At 44.5% G+C, this 10,070-nt stretch overlaps 1 pseudogene; it reads left to right on the top strand.

Moving 5' to 3' along the window:
* Positions 1–6,924: 6,924 nt before the first annotated feature.
* On the top strand, positions 6,925–7,678 carry LOC119309822 (annotated as a pseudogene).
* The last annotated feature ends 2,392 nt before the right edge of the window (positions 7,679–10,070 follow it).

The following is a 10,070-nucleotide window of genomic DNA, read 5'->3' on the forward strand; positions in this document are numbered from 1 at the left end:
CCTCCTCCCTCTAGGTTAACTAACTTAGGTGAATTTAGTTCATTAGGTTAACTAAGTGAACTAGCTGTTGGAAATATGCCCTAGAGGCAATAATAAAGTGGTTATTATTATATTTCCCTGTTCATGATAATTGTCTATTGTTCATGCCATAATTGTATTAACCAGAAACCATAATACATGTGTGAATACATAGACCACAACATGTCCCTAGTGAGCCTCTAGTTGACTAGCTCGTTGATCAATAGATGGTCATGGTTTCCTGACTATGGACATTTGATGTCATTGATAACAGGATCACATCATTAGGAGAATGACGTGATGGACAAGACCCAATCCTAAGCATAGCACAAGAACGTGTAGTTCGTTTGCTAAGAGCTTTTCTAATGTCAAGTATCATTTCCTTAGACCATGAGATTGTGAAACTCCCAGATACCGTAGGAATGCTTTGGGTGTACCAAACGTCACAACGTAAATGGGTGGCTATAAAGGTACACTACATGTATCTCCAAAAGTGTTTGTTGGGTTGGCACGAATCGAGACTGGGATTTATCACTCCGTATGACGGAGAGGTATCTCTAGGCCCACTCGGTAATGCATCATCATAATGAGCTCAATTTTTCTAAGTAGTTAGTCACGGGATCATGCATTATAGAACGAGTAAAGTGACTTGCCGGTAACGAGATCGAACGAGGTATTGGGATACCGACGATCGAATCTCGGGCAAGTAACATATCGATTGACAAAGGGAATTGTATAAGGGATTGATTGAATCCCCGACATCGTGGTTCATCTGATGAGATCATCATGTAACATGTGGGAGCCAACATGGGTATCTAGATCCCGCTGTTGGTTATTGGCCGGAGAGTTGTCTCGGTCATGTCTGCATGATTCCCGAACCCGTAGGGTCTACACTCTTAAGGTTCGGTGACGCTAGAGTTGTTATGGGAATTATTATGTGGTTACCAAATGTTGTTCGAGTCCCTTATGAGATCCCAGACGTCACGAGGAGTTCCGGAATGGTCCGGAGGTAAAGATTTATATATGGGAAGTCTAGTTTCAGTCACCGGAATAATCTTGGGGTTATCGGTATTGTACCGGGACCACCGAAAGGTGTCCGAGGGTCCACCGGGTGGGGCCACCTGCTCCGGGGACTTAGTCGGCTGAAGAAAGGGTGGAAACCAGCCCCTAGTGGGCTGGTGCGCCCCCCCAAGGGCCCAAGGCGCCTAGGGTTGAAAACCCTAGGGGGTGGGGGCGCCTCCCACCAACTTGGGGGGCAAGCTCCCCCCTTGGCCGACGCCCCCCTCCCCTTAGATGAGATTTAAGGGGCGCGCCCCCCTCTCCCCTTCCCCTATATATAGTGGGGGTTTGGGAGGGCTTCCACACCCCTTCCCCTAGCGCAGCCCTCTCCCTCCCCAACACCTCCTCCTCCATAGTAGTGCTTGGCAAAGCCCTGCAGGAGAACTACAAGCCCCACCACCACGCCGTCTTGCTGCCGGAGCTCTCCCTCAACTTCTCTCCCCTTGCTGGATCAAGAAGGAGGAGACGTCCCCGGACTGTATGTGTGTTGAACACGGAGGCACCGTCTGTTTGGTGTTAGATTGGATCTTCCGCGATTTGAATCGCCGCGAGTACGACTCCCTCATCTGCGTTCTAGTAATGCTTCCTCTTAGCGATCTTAAAAGGTATGAAGATGCTCATCCTATCTCTCTCTCTTGTTGCTAGAATCTCCTAGATTGATGTTGGTGATGCGTAGAAAATTTCGAATTATTGCTACGTTCCCCAACAATGGTATTAGAGCTAGGTCTATGCGTAGATTCTATGCACGAGTAGAACACAAGTAGTTATGGGCGTTGGTTTGTTCAATATGCTTACTGTTACTAGTCCTATCTTGTTTCGACAGTATTTGTGGGATGAAGCGGCCCGGACCGACCTTACACATACACTTACGTGAGACAGGTTCCACCGACTGACATGCACTTCTTGCATAAGGTGGCTAGCGGGTGCCAGTCTCTCCCACTTTAGTAGGATCGGATTCGATGAAAAGGGTCCTTATGAAGGGTAAATAGCAATTGGCATATCACCGTTGTGGCTTTTGCGTAGGTAAGAAATGTTCTTGCTAGAAACCCGTAGCAGCCACGTAAAACATGCAACAAAAATTAGAGGACGTCTAACTTGTTTTTGCAGGGTATGTTATGTGATGTGATATGGCCAAAAGAATGTGATGAATGATATGTGATGTATGAGATTGATCATGTTCTTGTAATAGGAATCACGACTTGCATGTCGATGAGTATGACAACCGGCAGGAGCCATAGGAGTTGTCTTAATTTATTGTATGACCTGCATGTCATTGAACAACGCCATGTAATTACTTTACTTTATTGCTAACCGTTAGCTGTAGCAGTAGAAGTAATAGTTGGCGAGACAAATTCATGGAGACACGGTGATAGAGATCATGCTGTCATGCCGGTGATGAAGCTGATCATATCATGCTTCAAAGATGGAGATCAAAGGCGCAAGATGATAATGGCCATATCATGTCACTTTATGATTTGCATGTGATGTTTGTGATGTTTACATATTATTTGCTTAGAACGACAGTAGCATAAATAAGATGATCCCTCAATAAAATTTCAAGAAAGTGTTCGCCCTAACTGTGCACCGTTGCAAAAGTTCGTTGCTTCGAAGCACCACGTGATGATCGGGTGTGGTAGATTCTAAGGTTCGCATACAACGGGTGTAAGCCAGATTTACACATGCAAAACACTTAGGTTGACTTGAAGAGCCTAGCATGTATAGACATGGCCTCACAACACAAGAGACCGAAAGGTCGATCATGAGTCATATAGTAGATACGATCAACATGAAGATGTTCACCAATGATGACTAGTCCGTCTCACGTGATGATCGGACACGGCCTAGTTGACTCGGATCATGTATCACTTAGATGACTAGAGGGATGTCTATCTGAGTGGGAGTTCATTAAAATTTGATTAGATGAACTTAATTATCATGAACATAGTCTAAAAATCTTTGTAATATGTCTTGTAGATCAAATGGCCCACGCTAATGTTGCCCTCAACTTCAACGCATTCCTAGAGAAAACCAAGCTGAAAGACGATGGTAGCAACTATACGGACTGGGTCCGGAACTTGAGGATCATCCTCATAGCTGCCAAGAAAGCATATGTCCTAGAAGCACCGCTAGGTGAAGCACCCATTTTCCCAGCAAGTCAAGACGTTATGAACGCCTGGATATCGTGTAGTGATGATTACTCCCTGGTTCAGTGCGGCATGCTTTACAGCTTAGAACTGGGGCTCCAAAAGCGTTTTTGAGCAGCACGGAGCATATGAGATGTTCCAAGAGCTGAAAATGGTTTTCCAAGCTCATGCCCCGGTCGAGAGATATGAAGTCTCCGACAAGTTCTACAGTTGTAAGATGGAGGAAAACAGTTCTGTTAGTGAGCACATACTCACTATGTCCGGGTTACACAACCGTTTGTCTCAGTTGGGAGTTAATCTCCGAGATGACTCGGTCATTGACAGAATCCTCCAGTCGCTCCCACCTAGCTACAAGAGCTTTGTGATGAACTATAATATGCAGGGGATGGAGAAGTCCATTCTCGAGTTATATTCAATGCTGAAATCAGCAGAGGTGGAAATCAAAAAGGAACATCAAGTGTTGATGTTGAATAAGACAGGTAGTTTCAAGAAAGGCAAGGGTAAAAAGAACTTCAAGAAGGACGGCAAGGGAGTTGCCGCGCCCGGTAAATCGGTTGACGGGAAGAAGCCAAACAATGGACCCAAGCCTGAGACTTAGTGCTTTTATTGCAAGGGAAATGGTCACTGGAAGCGGAACTGTACCAAGTACTTAGCAGATAAGAAGGCCGGCAACACCAAAGGTATATGTGATATACATCTTATTGATGTGTACCTTACCAGTACTCGTAGTAGCTCCTGGGTATTTGATACCGATGCGGTTGCTCATATTTGTAACTCAAAACAGGAGCTGCAGAATAAGCGGAGGCTGGCGAAGGACAAGGTGACGATGCACGTCGGGAATGGTTCCAAGGTTGATGTGATCGCCGTCGGCACGCTAACTCTACATTTACCTACGGGATTAGTTTTAAACCTCAATAATTGTTATTTAGTGCCAGCTTTGAGCACGGACATTGTATCTGGATCTCGTTTAATGCGAGATGGCTACTCATTTAAATCTGAGAATAATGGTTGTTCTATTTATATGAGAGATATTTTTTATGGTCATGCCCCGCTGGTCAATGGTTTATTCTTATTGAATCTCGAACATGATGTTACACATATTCATAGTGTGAATACCAAAAGATGTGAGGTTAATAATGATAGTCCCACATATTTGTGGCACTGCCGCCTTGGTCACATTGGTGTCATACGCATGAAGAAACTCCATGCGGATGGACTGTTAGAGTCTATTGATTATGAATCATTTGACACGTGCGAACCATGCCTCTTGGGAAAGATGACCAAGACTCCGTTCTCCGGAACAATGGAGGGAGCAACCAACTTGTTGGAAATAATACATACTGATGTGTGCGGTCCAATGAGCGTTGAAGCTCGCGGTGGCTATCGTTATGTTCTCACCCTCACTGATGACTTAAGTAGATAAGGGTATGTCTACTTGATGAAACACAAGTCTGAGACCTTTGAAAAGTTCAAGGAATTTCAGAGTGAGGTGGAGAATCAATATGATAGGAAAATAAAGTTCCTACAATCAGATCATGGAGGAGAATATTTGAGTCAAGAGTTTGGTACATACTTAAGAAAATGTGGAATTGTTTCACAACTCACGCCACCTGGAACACCTCAGCGTAATGGTGTGTCTGAATGTCGTAATCACACTCTATTGGATATGGTGCGATCTATGATGTCTCTTACCGATTTACCGCTATGCTTTTGGGGTTATGCTTTAGAGACAGCCACATTCACTTTAAATAGGGCACCGTCTAAATCCGTTTAGACAACACCGTATGAATTATGGCTTGGGAAGAAACCTAAGCCATCATTTCTAAAAGTTTGGGGATGCGATGCTTATGTCAAGAAACTTCAACCTGAAAAGCTCAAACCCAAGTCGGAAAAATGCGTCTTCATAGGATACCCTAAGGAAACCATAGGGTATACCTTCTACCTCAGATCTGAAGGCAAGATCTTTGTTGCCAAGAACAAATCCTTTCTGGAGAAAGAGTTTCTCGCGAAAGAAGTAAGTGGGAGGAAAGTAGAACTTGATGAAGTACTGCCTCTTGAACCGGAAAGTAGTGCAGCTCAGGAAGATGTTTCTGTGGTGCCTGCACCGACTAGAGAGGAAGTTAATGATGATGATCAAGGAACTTCAGATCAAGTTGCTACTGAACTTCGTAGGTCCACAAGGACACGTTCCACACCAGAATGGTATGGCAACCCTGTCTTGGAAATCATGTTGTTAGACAACAGTGAACCTTCAAACTATGAAGAAGCAATGGCGGTCCCAGATTCCAACAAATTGCTTAAAGCCATGAAATCCGAGATAGGATCCATGTATGAGAACAAAGTATGGACTTTGACAGACTTGCCCGATGATCGGCGAGCCATAGAAAATAAATGGCTCTTTAAGAAGAATACTGACGCAGATGGTAATGTGACCATCTATAAAGCTCGGCTTGTCGCTAAGGGTTATCGACAAGTTCAAGGGGTTGACTACGATGAGACCTTTTCACCCATAGCAAAGCGGAAGTCCGTCCGAATCTTGTTAGCAACTGCTGCATTCTATGATTATGAGATATGGCAAATGGACGTCAAAACGGCATTCCTTAACGGTTTCCTCAAGGAAGTATTGTATATGATTCAGCTGGAAGGTTTTGTCGATCCTAAGAATGCTAACAAGGTGTGCAAGCTCCAGCGCTCCATCTATGGGCTGGTGCAAGCATCTCGAAGTTGGAACATTCTTTTTGATGAGATGATCAAATCATTTGGGTTTATGCAGACTTATGGAGAAGCCTGCGTTTATAAGAAAGTGAGTGGGAGCTCTGTAGAATTTCTCAGCTTATATGTGGATGACATACAACTACTAGGGAAAAGCTTATACACAGAAGTTTATCAGTAGCGTGGTCTAAAAAGAGGCGCTACTGCTAATTAGTAGTAGCGAGGGTATAAAACCCACGCTACTACTAAGTTGATAGTAGTAGCGAGGGGTATAAACCCGCGCTGCTACTAAGTGTTCTTCACCGTGCCCTCCGGGACGAGCAGTAGTAGTAGCGCGGGTTATAAACCCACGCTACTACTAAGTTGATAGTAGTAGCGTGGGTTATATATCCCACGCTACTACTAAGTGGTCTCCATCGTGCACCCGGGACATGCAATAGTAGTAGCGTTGGGTTAGTGTGGGGTATAAACCCAACTCTACTGCTAGGTGATCTCCTTGCCGCCGCCACCTCCGCCTCACACCCCTCCTTCGCCTTTGTCTCTGTGTTTCTCCTCCACTCCCCACGATTCTCCCAACCAACCCCATCACTGTCACCGACGCCGACGACCTCCTCTCCCCAACCCCACCGCCGGTGCCCCCACCTCACCAGCAGCCACTGCCTCTCTCGTCGCCCGAAGCCCTAGCTCAGGCCGCTGCGACCCACCCACAGCGACCCACGTTCACGCGCGAGATCCGCCCCATGGCGATGCTCAATCCAGGCAGGCCCGAGGAAGGAGAGAAGTTGGCTCCCTTCCTCCTCTCCGGTGAGCCTGAGCGAGCACCCCCTCCCCCCACCGCTCGTCGGCGCTGACGCCGCGACCCAACCGCTCCGGCAAGGTCAGTCCCCCTCCTCCTCCAACACCCCTCCCCGCGAATTGCACGCTCAGATCGGGCGCTCCGCCGCAAGGACGGAGATCTCATGAGTTGTTTTTTTTGTGGCTGGTTTCGCAGATGAACAAGGAGAGGCTCATGAAGATGGCCAGCGCCATCCGGACCGACGACAAGGGCGCCATGCGCCGGTAGGTCCTCCTCCTCGACTGGCTTGTTGGCTGGGGTCTGGTGCAGGAAGAAGAAGGCGGTGCACAAGACGGCGACTAGGGATGACAAGCGGCTGCAGAGCATGCTCAAGAGGGTTGGAATCAACACCATCCCAACCATCGAGGAGGTCAACATCTTCAAGGACGACCTCGTCATCCAGTTCCTCAACCCCAAAGGTCTGTTATTTATTTCCTTCATGGTGTCTCTGCATACTCGCTGCTTGCTTCTGCTTACCATGTGGAGGTGCAGATGGGGTTTACTGACTTGTTTGTGTCCTGTTTTCTGTCGGTGCAGTGCAAGCGTCCATCGCCGCAAACACATGGGTGGTCAGTGGGACTCCCTAGACCAAGAGTATGGATCCATCTCACTTCTCTATCATTTTTCCATGATGATGATGATGCAAGTTGTAACATTCTTAGATTGGATTTATGGATGCATCAATTTAATGCAACAACTAACCTTCATTTGCATCCATTCAAGCGAGATCCACTGGTTGTCATTCCTTAATTATCCTAGTCAATATGAACAAGTTTATAACATCTCTCTATGCACCTGATTAGTCTTGTATCCCTGAAGCCATGCACTTTAGTTTGCCCATTCATGACATGCCTGTTGTTAAAACATGTGTTCATTTGCAGCTCCTTTCAATTCTTTTGCAGCTCACTGAATATATTTTTGCAGTTTGTTGTGAGAATCCATGGTGCTGGATGCGCCGCACCTTTTCCTGCTTCTTCTCGTTTTGAGGCGAGCACCAGCGGTACGTATCAGCCCTCTTCTCTATGGTTCTGGCTAGGTAAGAACTAGGGATCTGTGGCAGCAGCTCATAGATTAGAATTAGATTTGATAATTGGAGATGGATTCCTGAACCAATTTGCAAATTCGTTAGTGATTTCAGTGCTTATACTTATTTGGTTTTGGTGCTTGGTCGGACCTTCTCTATGTTAGTTCCTTTGCTTAGCCAAATCAGTTAGGATATAGCCCATCCATGATGTTGCGAGGTGTTGATTGCCTTCTAGCAAAAATCTGGAGCGTTGGGTATCTCTGGCTGTAAACTGAATCTGGTTCAGTTAAAAACTGCACTGTCAAATCTGGACAGCCAGCTTCTAGGTGAAAAACGAGTTAGTTATTCTAAGAATTTCGAGTTGCCTCTATATGAAATCTGTAAAGCAAGTTCCAAGATTTCCGTAGAGTATTTATTTGTGTCGTTTGGATGTATGGTTTGAGGGCAGCCATTGTTTTAGTTTGCTATCCCGAAAGTTAGTATCCTGAGCACATTGTTTTCGTATGCCAATTTACGGCCTTGTAGAGGCTGTTTTAAAATAGAGTATCAATACGAATTTTGTAGAGGGTTTGTAGTAGATTGCAAGGCCAATTTCAGTTTCAGTTTGCTCCACCGCTCTGAAAGGTGGAGGAGCCTAGATTGCAAGGCCGATTTCAGTTTCAATTTCGATGGAGCCTAGATTGCAAGGTCGATTTTAATACTAGCACTCTCCATGCAGCTCCTCAATAATTGTAGTCAATTGGTTGGACAGTCTTCTTGTTTTCATAATTTTTTTTCTAGTTATATACGTAGTTTACTGGGATTATAATGCTATCTTTGCTTACTGTTAACTGTCCAAATTGATGTAGAAAGACAAAAAGTTGTTGATCGCTTCCACGATTGTTTGATAGAAACGTCAATTAGTAAGTGAAAATAGACGTTTGTGCCTACTTGTATTTTATAGCAGTTTCTGAGACTGTAAATGTTGGTCATCCTTATGTGATTGGTTATATATGGATTATATATGTTAGGCCTGTGGAAAAGGACTGAAGAATCCAGAACAAGAACTGAGAGGCTATATAATTTTGCAAGGGCATACATGTTGGGGATTTCTTATTTGCGCGTCCATTCCTTAGTCGCCTTACGAGTTTGTTGTTTGTTCCACTAAAAATGTCCACAACTTCTCTGAACTTTCCAAGACCACCTCCTTGTTGATGTGTCTGCGCCATATAATTGCAGAAAGCACCTGGGATATACTAAGCTAAGTAGTGCCTTAATAGCTTCTTGCATTTTGTTGCACTTGCATCTCAGCAATTACACTAAAATCTGGTTTCTCTGGTTGTGCTACTGACATGTCTTTATATTTCTTGGCAGATTAACATATTCAAGTCAAGATGGTTAGGTTTGGGCAAATTTTCAATGCTGCAGGATAATGATGTTGAAGCGGCAGACTGAATCCATGACACCAAAGTGCAATTGTGGTAGATTATCTCTATTTTTCCTTTTCATTTTTCTTATTATTGGAGTGAGAACAGGTAGAATGAGGAACTGTGTGATAGTAGATACAACAACTGTAGTAGAAACAAACTTATGTTTGCAATTGTTAATGACATACATACTTGCATGTTCTTTGAAGTGGTCAATCATGAGTACCAATGCATAATGATGGGGTTTATGTATATGCTCATTTATTGGCTTCGGTGTCTAGTTAACCATGAAATAGGAGTCCATGTCAATTATGTATGCTCTTACTGGATGTGTTCTAATGCTGATTTATTATAAATCTTGTATTTGTCATGATATGTACTGGTTTATTTTTTTAATTCCTAATAAGTTAGTAGTAGCGTGGGGTGGAAACTGAGCGCTACTAGTATATAGGATACTAGTAGCGTTGGTTGTTTACCCACGCTACTACTCTTTCATTAGTAGTAGCGCGTGTACGTAATAGCAGTAGTGCGGGTGGTACACACTATTACTAACAAAGTTAGTAATAGCACGGGTTTAACCCACACTACTACTAACTATTAGCTATAGCGTGATACTAGTAGCGCGGGTACCCGCGCTGCTAGTAGTCATTTTACCCGCGCTGCTAGTAGCCTTTTTCCTAGTAGTGTACTATTGATGGGAAATGATATAGAACTTTTGGATAGCATAAAGGCCTACTTGAATAAGTGTTTTTCAATGAAGGGCCTTGGAGAAGCTGCCTACATATTAGGCATCAAGATCTATAGAGATAGATCGAGACGCCTCATCGGTCTTTCACAAAGCACATACCTTGATAAGATATTGAAGAAGTTCA

The sequence above is a fragment of the Triticum dicoccoides genome, chromosome 5B (genome assembly GCF_002162155.2).
Source record: "Triticum dicoccoides isolate Atlit2015 ecotype Zavitan chromosome 5B, WEW_v2.0, whole genome shotgun sequence".
Taxonomy (NCBI): domain Eukaryota; kingdom Viridiplantae; phylum Streptophyta; class Magnoliopsida; order Poales; family Poaceae; genus Triticum; species Triticum dicoccoides.